Source organism: Poeciliopsis prolifica, unplaced genomic scaffold, assembly GCF_027474105.1.
Source record: "Poeciliopsis prolifica strain line A6 unplaced genomic scaffold, Auburn_PproV2 SCAFFOLD055, whole genome shotgun sequence".
Lineage (NCBI taxonomy): Eukaryota > Metazoa > Chordata > Actinopteri > Cyprinodontiformes > Poeciliidae > Poeciliopsis > Poeciliopsis prolifica.
In genome coordinates this window covers 627,022-642,994 of record NW_026562430.1, presented here as the reverse complement: position 1 = coordinate 642,994, position 15,973 = coordinate 627,022, and the positions used below count along the sequence as shown (strand labels likewise).

At 40.0% G+C, this 15,973-nt stretch overlaps 1 long non-coding RNA gene across 1 annotated transcript; it reads left to right on the top strand.

Annotated features, from left to right (window-relative positions):
- The first annotated feature begins 9,409 nt into the window (after positions 1-9,409).
- LOC129379046 (uncharacterized) lies at positions 9,410-13,867 on the top strand. The gene is made up of 3 exons (XR_008608131.1): positions 9,410-9,861; positions 11,248-11,582; positions 13,801-13,867. It is a non-coding gene; the product is annotated as an uncharacterized LOC129379046 (long non-coding RNA).
- The last annotated feature ends 2,106 nt before the right edge of the window (positions 13,868-15,973 follow it).

Sequence of the window (15,973 nt, the reverse complement as noted above, 5' to 3'; positions counted from 1 at the left end):
TTTGCATGTTGCCATGGTTACAGCAAACATGGAGAACAAAGTTAAAGTTGTTTTAATAAAATTAACCTTCCCTTTTTGTCACACGCATCCCTGAAACATGAAGATGTTGCCCCATCATAAGGTGGTTCTACAAATTAACTCAGGAAGGCAGAGTACAAATGCACACCACACTTTGCAGATCTTTACCTTTTAAGAAATTTCATAACTTCATTTTGTTTTTCGTTTTTTGGTGTAATGACAGCCCATCCACAGGTCAAAATGCCTTTAAGTTCTTTGATTCTGAAAAAGTAAAATCTACAAGCATGCCTCCTTTCTCACCCCAACGTTCGTGACTGAAAAGGGCTTAACCTTAATCCTTTGTCTTATCAGAAATCTAATCTGCTCTGAAAAAGGCTCACAGGTAAAGAGTTGGCCCCATTTTGGTCTCTTTCCCTTCGGGGCATGTACTTTGACAGCATTCCAGGGTAATTGGCACTTACATAAAGCAGTGTGTTAAGAAATGACTGAAGAAATTTAAGCTCCAAATAGAAACTGTCCAATTTGCTTTTTGTTGTTGTTGTTGTTTTAGACAACTTAGTGCAAGGAAAGTTTCTTTATTCAAACTTTCGACAGAAAACATTCGCTGGAGATAAAGACATCCCCACCCATGCAGACACTCAGGGTCAGACTTACTAAACACACCCTCAAATTACCACTTGGCTCAATGGGCAGGAAGTAGGTAAACCCACTTAATCTGACCGTTGCCTCGGAAACAAACATTATAGCAGGGTGGGGGGTTAATAAGAGAGTCCGGAGCCTGTCTAGTTAAATCGTCAAACTCCAGGAGGTATGAACTGAATGTGTGTGGTTACAACTGCAGTGGGCAGTGTGAGAAAACCAAGATCAGGGAAAAAAAATAAAAATGGAAAAGGGAGGATTGAAGGAAGTAAAAAATTGGAAAGCACCTGAAGTATTAGTCAGGAGTGGAAGAAGAAGAGGAGGTGGAGGAGGGTGGGGGGAGTAGGCACAGCTGCAATAACAGTCTCGCTGTCTAAGGGGGAGCAGCTAGACATAAACTTCTCAGACGCACATGCACGATTCACATGCACATCTTCTATATGCTCCAAAAACGTCTCTGCTTGTGTCACATGATGCATGAACACATGAATTAGCTCCCGCTACCTTCACCCTGACACGACGCGTTTAAAACATCCATACCTGTGATCGCATGCGTGTCCACACACATGCAATGAGTCAGCTAGTGCAGCCGGCCACAGGGCTCACACCCCTGCACCTGGCAGCCCCCGTGATCCGGCCCTGGCCTCCGTTCTTATCCTCTGGTGGTCTCTGCATCCTGAAAGCACCTCAAGATCGAGTCTAGAAGTTGTTTTATGAGGCGTAGCTGGACTCGGAGTAAAGGTGGCTGCTGAGGAAGCCATCGACAGAGCGAGAGGCTGAGGCCACGCTTGCTGTTTGCTTTGGTCACAGTGGTGCTGCACAAATAAACTGCAGTTTTGCAGCTGCAGTGTTGCTGTATTTTGAGGGTAAAGTGGTAGGAAGATGAGTGGCATAGACATGTCAAACCTTTAATTGATCATTTAAGAATCAAAGTTAAATCATAAAATGTGGCAGATGGGCTCGTTTGAAGATCAATTGATCTTTTATGATGCATTCAGTTGTTCATAAGTTGTTAGGGGTCTTACTAAATTGTACTCTGATGTTAAAGGGGACCTATTATGCAAAATTGGCATTTAGCATATTTTTGTTCATCCATTTCGGTCTCCATAGTTTCTAAAAACAGCCCAATGATGTTGCCTTACCATCCAAAAACCACCAGCTGCATTCCTATTGGTTGCGCTACTTTTACTTTTCAATGATGCACGTTTGCATCATTGAGCATCTGTTTGCAGCCAGTTTAATGTGTAAGTGTAAACGATGAGTTGGGGGGCAGAACTGAGCAGACTGAAATCTGCCGGTGGGTCCCTTCCTGGAACAGGCCTTTGAACTTTTCTGTGGTTTCCTCACTTGGACTTCAGAACCAAATTACCAGTACAAAACGTTACCCAGCTGGTTAAACTGGGTTTCGTCTCCACCGCACTTGTTTGACGGCACAACAAAATAAACTTGCTGGAACTTTATACATTCGATTGAGAATTAAAAACAGATCTTCCAGTGATCACAAGGCAGCCTGCATAAATTATCATATGTGGGAATCTCCCCAACATGATAATCTAGAAAATATATTACATGATGTAATATATATTTATGCCTTTCTAAACATGTTTTGGACAAAAGACAATTGCTGACTCATGTTCTAAAAAGTCATATTTGCATTCAGACTGAATTCTGGAAAGATGTTCATTTATTGACGCAGTTTGAAGAAGAGAAAAATGGCGTGATTTAAAAATTTTTTGGGGATTGTATTGGTTTGCATTTGTTTAGCACTTCTGATCTCATTCTGCTCAGTTCCTGTAAAGCCACAGCTCGGCATTCTGGGAATTCTCTTACTCACTTTGCAACTCATCATCTGTGCTATAAATATTTGTACGTGGCTTACTGTTTGTAGGAAACCAGAGGAGCACCTAGCAACATCACACCCATGAGAAAATCCTAACTGCTTAAACAATCCTCCAATAACTCTGCTGGTTGAAATATTATATATCTGCAAGTTTAACTGCCTCCCCAAATGATTCCAGAACGTTTTTGTTACTAATTAGTGGGAAAATGTTTACAAAAAGTCTGGAAGAGCCTCATAAAATGCACTCTGGTTCAAATTTAGCCAATTGCCGCAACTGTACTGTGACAATGAGCTAAAAATATGAAACTTGTCTGTTTTGTGCGTTTAAGCAAATGTGGTTGTTTAAACACTGTTTGTTTAAAATAATGTCACTGCTCTAAGAGATAAATTCATTGCATTAGTCGTCTTGCATAAGTTAACTTGATCCATGCTTAATAATTAAGAAAAGTAGAGAAATCTTTGGGAGCATTTTTGACAGATCAGTGCACTCATAAAATCTGTTTTCACCTGACTTCAGAGAATTTAGGATGATTGGACGAATCAAGCTGAAACTGCTTACAGACACAGCACTGCAAAAGCACGGTAGAGGAAGTATTACTGTCTGTGACTGCATAACTTTCAATCAGAACTCTCCAAGAATAACGTTTTAGATGCATATCAAGTCCAAAACAAGCCAGTTGGAAAAAACAAACAGAACCGCCAACTCTTCAAACACTCGTTGCACCGCAAGGCGAGCAAAAGAAATTAAAAAAAAGAAAAAGAGGAAGGCAGATAAGGATGAAAGAAGATTCAGGCGCTGAAAGAAAAACACTTTGGTTTGGTATGTTTATAAAACACTGCTCGAGATCATAATCGTGAAAGCAGAATCCCATAGGAAGGGCTGCGTCGGCTGGCGGCAGAAGGAAAAACTTCCTCTGCTGCCATAACTCTGACCTCTGCTCCCACTGACTCTGTCCTGCATGTTCAGCAGATTTCTCCCTCTGATCTGAGTCCTAGCTGGTCTGACATCAGTGTTCAGTGATCATACACAGAGAAAGTGTCAATCATGAAGACCAAGCAACACAGCAGACACATCAGAGACTAAGAGGTTTGAAGCATTGTTGTGTTGTCAGGCTGAGAAAGCAGGATGTTAATCTGTAGAACGGTTTAGAGGCCGATGATCAATCTGGAGGAGCTGCAGAGATAAACGCATCTTTCTTGCCAACAATTTCATGTGCGATGTTAAGTTGTGGACCATGGAAACTTTTATTACTCTTTGAAGATGTGCATCGCTAGAAAAGCTTCTGCGGCCATCGTCGTCCCAGACATGTTCTGAAAACTTGCAGAACATCGTGGGAGTGAAGTTGAGGCATAATCTGAGTGAGAACCACAAAGTAATATTTCACTTTCTTCATCAGTGGAGTCTTTGTTGCATTTTTTGTGCATTGCATAAGAAAACCTTCCCCTACTGTTTGGGTCTTTTTGAAGCTTTCTGTGAGGACGTTTAGGTCTTTGGTTAACCTTTCTGATTGTAACTTTGGCTTCTCAAGAATCCTGTTTATGACAAATGTGTTTGGTTTTTACTGGAACTATAGCAATTGTTAGGTTTTACAAAAGAAAGACTTATGTCTGTTTGAAAGTACATCAGTAGAAATTTCAGAAATATGTGTATTGGAAATTATTTCCTTATTGTGAAAGAATATTCTCTGGTCAAATGACAATAAAAGTTGAAGTTTTAACCAAATGTTTGAAAGCTTAATTGGCTTTTTTAAGTTTAGGTGTGTTATGAGCAACATGAGTTTCCAACAAACACAATTTCTGAAAAACAAAAATGATTTAAAATGCTTTAAATTTTTATATTTAAGTCATACAGTTTAATTTCCCCCAGGATAAGAATCTCTTCATAAAAACTTCCCCTTTCAGTCACTGTTTTGTGAATGTTCGCCTCCTCTGGGACAAACTATTTCTGTAGTTCCAATTAGAAGTAATTCCTTCCCAGAAGTCATTTTCACATCATTGTCATTACACACCCCCATTCATCCAGTTCATTTTCTGCCCATTCCTGTTTTGCGTCTTGGCAGCAGCATCTGCACATCAATTGGACAAACGTAAGAAAGACTTTGAAGAGGAGGCAGATCTATTTGCAGTGGCTTTTCCAGGATAAAAATATTACCTACTTAGCAGACAGCAATTGCCTCCATAGTGGGTGGGAAGGTTGTTAATGATGGTGCGGTTTACGAGCTCTCACTATGGAAAAGTTTTGCAGGAATTTGGAGAGCAACCGAAACCCTCTTAACAAGCTTCTCTTTTAGATGATTAACAGGACAAAGTCTTCCGGTCTTCCTTCCAATCTCCATTTGTCTTTCCTAAATTAAATAGCTTTTCTTTGCCTTTCTCCCATGAAATTCCTGTAATAATAACATGGAGACTGGAAATTCAGTTCCTCTCATAAAAGTCTAATTGCTCCTCCTGGTACTTCCGTGGTACTCCACCCCCACCAAGCAGTCGATCGCTCTCCCATGTGAAACTGTGACACGACTGGGCCGGAAACATGTTGGAGATAGTTTGGGCATGGCTGCTGGCACAGATGCTGGAAGCTGTGAATTTCCACACAACACTATTTCCACTTTTGTGTATTTCTTTCTTTGGTATTTTGAAATACCAAAAATAATAATAATCATTAAAAAGTCAATTTACAGAAGTTTACAAGACCTGAAGTAGCAGTAATGAACTTTACAGATATTGGCATCCAAAAAGTTGCACCATGCTGGCTTTCCATTCAAATATAAAAAATAGGCTGGTGATCCCAAAGGAACATCACTGTCTTAAAAAAAATATATATATATATGAGTTTGTTCCACATTCCTCTGGTGTTAAAAATGCTTCCACTGCCATGGCTCGAAAAGGTAAGGCAAGCTTACAAAGCCAGCCTTATGGTGTGCCAACAACTACTAGAGCAAATTGGAACTTTTTCCACTGCATCAAATAAGTACTGACTCCATGTGCAATTTATTAGATTCACCTGCTTAACACAAACACAGAATTAGGCCCAGCAGCTTTTCACGAAAACACTCAATGCAAATTGATTTATCAAATCAATAATATGTTCAGGTTTGCCATTTTAAGCTAAAAAATGACAACATCTGATGACTACTTAGTCACAAAACTTAAATAATCGCATGTTGTGTTATTGAACATGAATATAAGTTCCCTGCACTGCAGTGACCTCCAGATTAGGTACAGATTAGTTAATTCTGCAGGCAAAAAGGTTCATCTTCATCTAGCTAAACTCACCACTTATAGATTGTTGGTCATGTTTCTATTTATGGATTATCATCAGTTATAAACTCCAGATTCTCTGGAAACAGCTTTGTAAAACTTCTTTTGATATGGCATTGCTGCGCCATGCTGGCCCTGCAGTGTGCCGCTCGTCGTGGGTGTTCTGGGACTGCAAACGCTCATCCTGGAAGGTCATTAACTCACAATTTAATGATGGAAATTTGAGGGAAAAGGAGTTTCATGTTGGTTTGATGTATACATTTTTGCCCACATTTTGTATAAATCTCATCGAATCCACATTTATCACATTTGTATATATATGCTTACATGCTGAAAAGACAAATTAATTTAAGAGTTTTCTATCATGGTGAAAAATGAAAATGGAAATATGTCTCATTGGCAGTAGTAACTCATAATGAACTCATTATTTTTCTGTACAGTTAGAGAGAACTTAGAGTACAGGTTTCCCCCCCGAGAAACATGAGTGGGGAAAAACTCAACAAATAACGCCAACACCTAGCAGACGAGTTGAAGCCATGGACCACACAGTTTGCACCCTGAGAAGCTGGGCTACAAGATCTATTAGCATAACAAACCACTGGGTGTAATTTCCCCTCTGATGCGTCAGATTCGCACCGAGTGAGAGAGAACGTCCTGTGAACGTCGGAATAGTTTTGAAAAAAGTTCTGGGTCTTTTGCGCAGGTGATAGTTGTGCAGCATTATAGTGACGGGATGCAGGAAGCCATTAATTGGTGAGAACTCAAAGACTCAACCTTCATCCAAGAGTGTCAGCTATGAGCATAGTGCAGCGACTCATTCTTATCTCCAAGAAGAAAGAAAGAGTCATGATGGTACCATTTGCTTTGGATGGAGGGATCAAAACAAAGAGAAAAATCGTCCCAAGATTGGGCAGGTGGAGCAGGTATCAGAAAGACGGACCAGAAAAACTAAAGCGAGTGGCCCGAAGGCGGTCGAGCAGCATGGAGGCTGACACGACGAGGCCCAGAGTTCACCAGGTTGACCCCGAGGTCAGCAAAGCCAACAGAGTCTCTGAAGGATGACCCTGAGACTAATGCTGACCTGAACACGACTAGAGCCCAACCTCTGTCATATGCATTGCATTCTTCTTCCTCATCTGGGTTTTAAAGCTCAGCAGGAAAGACAAACAAGATGAAGATGATTTAAACTCCATGCTAGCATGTGTCATGTCTGCTACAGTAATTATTAAGTCTTTATACTGAGACTAGCAGGGATATACACAATGTGGAAAAAAATTGTTTAGTTTTTTTAAAACTAAACTATAAAACTAAACTAAAATCTACTGTAAAAATTCATAATTTGATGTTCAACTCGGTTTCTATAGAAGAAAACTGACCTTTGACCCAGACCTTTAAAATTGTCTTAATCTAACTAACAAAGAATAAAATAACTAGAGTGTCTATTTAAAGGCTTCTCTTGTTTCAGTGGTTAAATTTTTGCCATGCTAGATGCTTGTGATGATTAACTTAGATATTAAAAACAGTTTATTTTGAATTCTTGGCAGACATTCAAAACGTCCAAACTATTTTTATTTATTCCTTCTAGGAATTTAGCTCTGAACATTCCCACTAAACCTCACTCTTCACCGGGTCTGAACCTCACGTCCAGATCAGATGGTACCACTGATTAAATCAATACCTGTGTGGCTATAAAATGACCGATGAACTCGTCGGGGTTCCTTAAACATGTGATTGTTTTGCTGTTCTTCTGTTATCGTCCATCATAAACAGCTAGGAAGATTTATTTCACACAGTCTGGGAATGATTTGAGTTTTCATTAGCAGTATGGATTGTATGTTTTCAGCACATTTTTGAACGTTGACCGATGGGTGTATTTTTTGCAATGCATCATGGGCTATCAGCATGCTTCCAGCAGAAAGAGGCCCATAGGGCATTGTTCTGTAATTCCTAGAAAGGAAAATGTCTAACACATGGAAAGAACATGAGGCAGTCCGGGACTTTATGAGAATACATCAAAAGTACAGCTGCACTGGACATATATTAGATAAATGAATAAATAAATAAAAACAGATTGCATAATACAGAATCCTGAAAACAAAAAAACTGGATCTGAAACTTTCCTGTCCATGGAAACTCAATAAGTGAGGAATTTCTACTCCTGTTTCCAAATTTTCCACACATTTGAGAACAGAAATACCTTTATTTCTGCTTAATCTTGAAAAAACAGATATCAGAGTTTAGACAGTAGGCTGATTAATAATAAAATGAATTATTGAGTTAACACAGGTTGGGACGCTTACATAGTGCCTAGTGTAAGCAGTGGAACAATATGTCTTCTGATTTGATGCTAGAGCTGGTTGAGACTGATTATAACCTTAAAAAGGGCAACATTTTAAAATATTTAAACATAAACTTTATTAATCGACATGAAATGGAGATCCTTAAACATAGAAAATATATAAATGTTAATTTTCTACTTTTTAAATTTGAGAGAAGCATATAATGTGGAGGCAAAAGAGGATATTGTGTACTGTCATGCATTTTTTATGTTGCATCCTGTGTGGCGGTGTAATGTTTTGTCCCATGCTGTATGTTATTGTCTCGTTGGTAATATGAGTAGAGAGTCTCGTCAACTCCTTCAGGATAATAAAGTCGACAGTCTGCCTTCCCACAGACATTTCATTCCTAACCTGTAGGGTTTGATTAAACCCACCCAACCTCTAATGCAACTCTTTTGAGGGAGCTGTTCACACGGATTACTGAAACTTCAAAACAAGAATGACTCTCGATTCTGTAATGAGTCCTTGGTTCAGGGTTCTGGTTTTATTGGATCTCTAAGAGGACAGAGGAGCGCTTTGTGTTTTGCTGACTAATATTGGTGATTAAATGACTCCAGATTCTGTGTCTGGTGTAATTGGAGGCCCTTGAAGTGAAAATAGGCTGTTTGTGAAAGTGACTCGTAAAGATTGAAGTGCTGAACTTTGGTGGCCCAGACATCCTTGCAGGTGAAGACTCTTTCCAAAGATGAACTCCAGCTTGACACCTTTGAAGGAAAACACAGATATAAACCCAAGGATTTACTCTAAAAGGATTGCTACTGCCACACAGGGTCAAAGTTCAGGCTGCTTGTATACAGGTTTCATTTGATGGAGGTTTGCCAGGTGCTGCCTGGGAAAGAAAAGAACAGCAGCTCAGTGGATGACCCCATAGACAGACGGGTGAAACAATCAACATCAGTATGAATGACTTCATTTTCACGTGCACAAACCTTGGGGCCAATCCAGTTGTCTGCCATATCAGTGGATATTTATGTATTTTGTGGAAATGGAAATATAATGAAACCTAAAAAAAAAACCTGTTCACAATTTTCCACATCCCCCCAACGCTTTAGCACCAGCTCGGAGCTGGGTGTTTCAAAGGCATTCACCGAGGGTGAGATCATCCCAAACTTGCTGCGTTTTAAAGCAGCGGGACAAACTTCTAACACATATGGGCCACAAGATTAATGCTGCGTCTGCAGAGCGTGGGTGCCTCCTGGGATATGCATAAGCAAAGGTCAATATTCCTCACCCACTTGATGTCAGATTCACATGCAATCTCATGCATATGGGTTGATTTTAATGTGCAGCTTTGGTGACCAATAAATAGCTAAGAAGGAGGTTTTGAATTTTTTGTTTTTTCAGGAAAAACGGGCTGGATGGAAAATGAAACTTGCCCAATATTTATATTTACTCAGATTTTCTAGATCTGTTTAGAACTCCGTCCAAACTTCGCTTTGTTCTTCATTGCCTGCTGCTGTTAACGACGGTTATCTCGTTAAATAACAGCCTCTGCTACAGGATGCCGACCTGGAAAGATCAGAGTTCAGGCCCGAACGTCAGACTGAACCTGGAAGAGCGGACGGCAAGCAGCTTGCAGGCCTGGGTTAAGTCAACATTGGTTTTGACTGAAGCTACGCTCCGCCTCTATAGCGTGTGTTGTTTGGGATTTTTTTCAGATTCACTCCGGACCAATTTGTTCCAGCTGCTAAAATGAGGCGACGCTGCCTGTCGGTGTGAGTTATGGCAGAAGAGGAACAGAGATCTGACCCACGGTGCTGTGAGAAAGTAATCACCTCCTTACAGATTTCTGATGATTTTCACTTTTCCAGCACATTTACACTTTTCAGATTTCCAAAACAAAATGTGATATTAGACAGAAATAGTCTGATTGAAAACAAAAGCCAGTTTAAAAATGATTATTTAATTTATGCAAGGAAGAAAGCTCTATAGACAAGCCTAGCCCTATTGCTAATACCTACTTTGATACACTCTTTTTTGCAGAATTATCTTAACTCGGCCATATTTCTTAGTTTTATCTCTAAATGGTTAGGTTTATCCCAGATCTAAAAAAAATACCTTTTTGTTCAGTCAGTCCACTGAATATTTTTCTAAATGTCTTAAGTGTTATTAACTCATGTCATAGTTGTGTGATATTTAAATTAGTTTTGGTGATGAGATGCTCCATAACACTCATTTCTTTACACGTATTCATTTTGTTTCCATCATTAATTGGATCCTTTGAGGATTCAGAGTCACTCAGCCATCAGAGTCTAACGAGATAAACATTTCTGTCCTTCTGTCTCACACACCTGCTGCTTTTGGCTTTGTCCTGTGAGAGGCTCCCCATTAAACCGGATTGAATTACACACACTCCACACACACGCCTGCAAATTTCACTCATTACTCACTGTGGTATCATTTTCAGTTCTCACATTGGTCCTGAACACAGAAACAAAGCGTGTAGAAAGGTTCTGTTTGAGCGCCAGAACTTTGCCTGTGAGAGAAAACTGATGTAATGGCATTAAAAGAATCGGTGTGGAACCAGGAAGTGGCCCGATTCTTGTACTGATTGGCTGGTTTTAAATGGATTTGGCTGTAGGGTGGCATCAGGACCAATGACTAAATCCAAGTAGACCATCAAGAAAGACATATAACACAGAGAGTTCATACTTCTGGCATCGCTTAATGGTTTTAGGCATGTTATTCTAACAGTAGGCCATATTTCATACCATAAACCTGCCATGAGGTTAGCAGCTAAAGAGTTGAGGGTCGGTCAGAGAATAAAGTAAAAAATGTTTGGACAACTTAAACTTTAAGTTGTGAAGTCTTGAAGAAGTCATGTCCTTTGAACCTTTTCAGTTTTTTTACATGCTACCAAAAAGTACCTGAAAAGTTTTGCATCCTTGTGTATTCAGATTTATATTCCATTGAAATTAAATTATAGTATTTCACTAAATTATAGTGAAAGGAACTTTCATTAAATTGTTTGTCAAAAAAGTTTTTAAAGTCATTCACTACTTTGTGTTTGTCTATTGTGTAAAAGGGTAAGAAAATACAGTGAAGTTGGATTTGTAAGAGGTACTATATTTATATATTTTCAAACTAGTCATTGAAAACATTGAACAAAAGAAAACAAAATGTCTTGAACTGCATTTGCTCATTTTCTTTCAGACGGCGTCTTCTCATATAAGGGTCAGCTGAGTGCAAGCTGCAGCAGTCCAGCAGGAAACCTGAGTTGTTTGTTTAAAGCGACTTGCCATGCGGTTTGCATTTTATTCCGGATTGTGGGTGCAGCTAATGAAGACAGTGACAGTTCGTCCTACGCACGCGAGTGACTCATCCACATGCTGATTAAGGGATCTTCTCACGGAGGAGCCATCAGGATCACTCCCTCCCACTCCATGGACTGCAGCTCGGTGTTTATCCAGCTGCCCGTTCGGGGTCTCGAAGACCCCCGCTCCTGTCCCGTCCATCTGATGGAAGCGCACAAAGAGAGAAGGAGAAAGGTGGCAATTTAATCCCTGCTCTGCTGTGTTGGTGATTTAAGAGCACCCTGAAAACCGAGTGTTCATCTAATCTCATTTCCAGACTTTCGAAATGAGCAACATGTAAATGAAAGTATTAGGTTTGCATGTTTCTGTTCAGCTCTGCCAGCAAGGAAATAGCATACAGTTCAGCGCACTCTGGGACGCAGCGGGCGTTGAACCTCAGCTCACCCACATCGACGGGGATTCGACAGCCAACAGACATGTGGCTCAGCGGTTTGGAGCCGAAGCGAGCCGGAAACGATTGAGACTGAAATAAATAAAGAAAAAACGAGGTCGACTTCAGTGACAGAGGTCACAAAAGAAGCAGGAGAATCACTTTCAGCTAACTCGGCCTCCTCTTGACAAGGTTAAACATGCCAAGAGGGAAAAATCTCCCTAAATGAGACAAATCTAGCAATGAAAACAAAACAGTAACCAAGAAGATAATGCAAGTTGAGCTTGAGGTGATGATTTTGGGGATTGCGTGTCAGATCAAGTCAGAGTCCAGCTGCAGCAGGCAGGATGTGTGGACGGCTGCTTTCCAAAGAATCCCCCAAACTCCTTCATCTGACATGACGGCGAGCGTTCAGCTGGCCAGCAGCCCTCCTATAAGTCTATCCTAATGGGCAGGGGGGTTAAACAGTTTAACTGGAACCATATAAAGTTCTTAAATGACTTATTACTGTGATTCATACAGACGAGGTTCCCAGAATACAGACATTTAAGAGGAAAATGATCCAGATTTGCCACAGAAGTTAGTTTCCATGAGCTGTGAGATTCAACCTAAAACAATAATAGTGCCAAAAGTATTTGCCCCCATTTCACTTTATAAATACAAACCTAAACAAGCTTTATTAGAATTTATTAGGATTTCAAATCAAATTGTGCGTCATTAAGAAGCAGAGGGGTTGTGTTGTTTTTGGAAACTAAAAATCTGATCTGAAGTCACAGCATGATGCTGCCACCACTATGTTTATCTACAGGTTAAAGATTCATTATGTGAGTTCTTGAGCTATTTAGTTCTGATTTGGATTGCAGTACCATAATTCTGTTCTGGATTTCTGCTGTTTTCTGTTTCATTCTCATGTTCCTTTGGGGTCTGATTTGTCGTCTTATGGACACTGTGATCACCAGATCCTCGTGTTTTCAGTTTCTGAATCTCAGCATCTCGTATTTCCTCTTTTTACAGCTGAGATTATTCCTGTTAATCACCACACCTGCACTAATTACTTCCCAGTACATTTCTCTCCTGGTTTTCCTGAGTTTTTACCTTCTTGCATCCCGAGGTTTCTTTTCTTCTCCCCACCACACCCAGTTTTGGTTAGAGGTACTGTGTGTACTTTTCTTCCCACTTCACAATTATCTTCTACCTCCTGAACCAAACCTGAGCATTGAGGGGATGTGAAGTCTGCTGCAGGCACTGAACTTTCAGAAGTATGCAGTGTATTTACATTATAGGCATTGGAGGGGAAAAAAAGCTAAAAACATTCTCCAAGTCACACGAACTCATCTTGGTATCAAACTGGAAACAGGTGGATGCCATTTCATAGCCCTGAAGCTCATTTGAGAACATTTAAGATCCAACAAATACATGTTTGGACTGAATCTTTGCACGAAGATGATTCTTCACCAGCTTCTTTTCACACATAAAAATAAGCTAAATGTCAGACAGAAAGAAACTTTTCTTAAGAGAACAAAATCTCTGACATTGGAGAGTTATGAAAATTGTCTATATACAAGTAATTCTATTAAGCAGTGGTGTCAAATACAAGCACATTATACTCCTGAAATGAATATGTCTTCTGATTACAATACATTACATCCCTACAGAGGCTGCATGTATTGTTAAAGTTCCAGGCTTTTGTTATTGGGTGTGTGAAAGATAACAATCGCTCATTTTAAGACTATTTGACTTGTACAAAATAAATGAAGACCAAACTAATCTGTGAGGTGAAAAAGAATACTAAACTATAACTTCCTCTGACTCAATTTCAGCATCTTCTCCAAGTGTTTTGGGTTTTTGGAGGCCAAAAACAGACAATTTTGCCCGTCTCAAGACTCTGGTCACTCATCAAAAAGACTTTAATGCATAAGAGCAGCAAAACAGGACATTTTAACACTTTTGCTTTTACCTAACAAAACCTAGACGAAAGCAGTGTCAGCAAATTCTCAATTGAGACTGTTCTTGTTTCCTTAGACTCTTCTGACTCCGAGGGGCCAGCAGATGGACAGAGATACCCCACACCAAGTCTGAACTCCTTCACAGGCAAGAAAAACAGCCATTTTTGCACACTGAACACCAAGTCTTTCCCCAGCCCACCGCGGGAATAATGCCCGCTGTCTAACATCACTCATGTAACACATTGAGACTGACAGCTCATCCCACAGGGTTAGTCTGGTGTTTCCACACACACATCATCTGGTGCCAGCCATAGCCACAATATATAAACTGCATGTGTGTGTGTAAATATTTCTGTCGTCTTGTTTGTATGTGCAGAACATTTGCTGGGGCCATTTATGCTTTTCATGAAGCAGAGTTGGGAAGGCCACCTGTTAGTAGAAAGGCTGTTGGTTCTGTGAGAAACACAAGAATTAGACAGAAGAACCCAATTTACTGATCTCACACTGTGCCACAGAGATCTTTAAGGAAATGATGTCAATTTTCTGCCTTTTATACAATGCTTTGAGTGAGAATTGTTTGGATTTCTGCTTAAATATGACTAGAATACATAAACTGACGTAAACAAGCACACCAAATGGGAAATGGACTGAACTTGTGAAGCATACTAGACTAACAAACTGATGTAGACCACAAGTCGCATGAACCATTTTTAAGCTAAAACTCTTAAATATTCAAACACCAATGTGCACATCTGGGAAGCTGGAACTGAGATGAAAATAACTATGTTTCCATTGACTATATAATTGCAATTATATTGTCACATCACACTCATTTCGTGATCAACAACCTGATGACAGGAAGTGATGGAAGGATGATGGAGGACGATGGCGAAATGCTGACTCCCACATCCATCATATGTTCAATGGTGTCATCAGATATGCATAAATTTCAGTCACTGATTCATGCATTTCCTTCCTTTATACATTTTTTTTACCTTTTCCCTTGCTAGTTCTGCAGAATAGATTAGGGCCAGAAAGTATGGAGGCAGCAGAAACAATCTGACATCTCTGATCTTCTTTTATTCTCGTCTGTCTTCTATTTTCCATTTCTAAATGCTATCACTAACTACTGCAGAAGGGAGATATGGTTACTGGCTTCAACTTTTCTCTCTGTGTGAGCCAACCCCCATGACTGTCTGCTCAGCTCAGGTCTCTGTTTTGTTTGGGACCAGCCAGTTGCAACAGACTGAATAAAGAAGGAGGAGATACGGACCATATATAATGGATGGAGACACATCTGTATTCTGCAGCTGAAATGTCAGAGGGATCATAAACGTTGCCAGTTTCACATTTAACTTGGATTTCTATTTCAGTATTTTGAATATTTCCAGCCAGCAAACATGTAAGCTTCCACTGGATGTGCTGACAGAAATAGTTTTATGTCTACATGCTAAAATGAGTCAAGAAACTTGTAGGAATCAATCGTCTTTTGTTAGCAGATGAAGATGTCAAGCCTTTAGACGGAGTGGAAGAAAATGGAAACTAACAAACAAGGTTGCCAAAGAAACCTAAAATAACTCGACACAAGAAACGTGTTGCATCGTGCCTGCAATTATGTTTGTAAATCTCCAGAGAGATTGTTTCATCACCTCACAACTAATCAGAAATGCACATTTGCACAACACAAATCAGTGAAGTCCTGGTGACATGTGGGTACAATTATGTTAGCTGAAAACTGCATGAATGCACAGAAATGTTGCATTAAATATCAATTTATTGCAGAGTTGTATGTATTGAATGTCAAGGTTTCTTCTAGGGTTGCTGCCAGAGTATGGAGTATAGAGGATACTTTGAAAGATGTTGTTTCTTGTAAATTCATAGGAAGTTTGTTGTCCAGCAGTATCGAGCTGGTTGTGGGTGCAAGTAGGACTCTTCCTGAGCTGGTCCTTGTTTCTGCCCCTGAGGGTTAATGGACAGGATCTTAACGTGCAGTTCTGAGGAGGAGGGCGTCTGGTTTTGCAACCTCAGGGTCACATCTTTGCCTGTTAGGGTTCTGTTGAGGTCAACCATGACCTTCATGAATACTCCAGAGGTTTAAAGCTCTAACGCCCAAGGCAACTGGAAAATAAACTCAATGTGCTGTGAAGTGGCTACCCCTGTTTTAAAATGTTGATAATGTTGACATTTCCACACCGTTTTGGCTAAAAACGGTTCCTTGCATCCTGTGTACAATTATCTGCAGATTCATA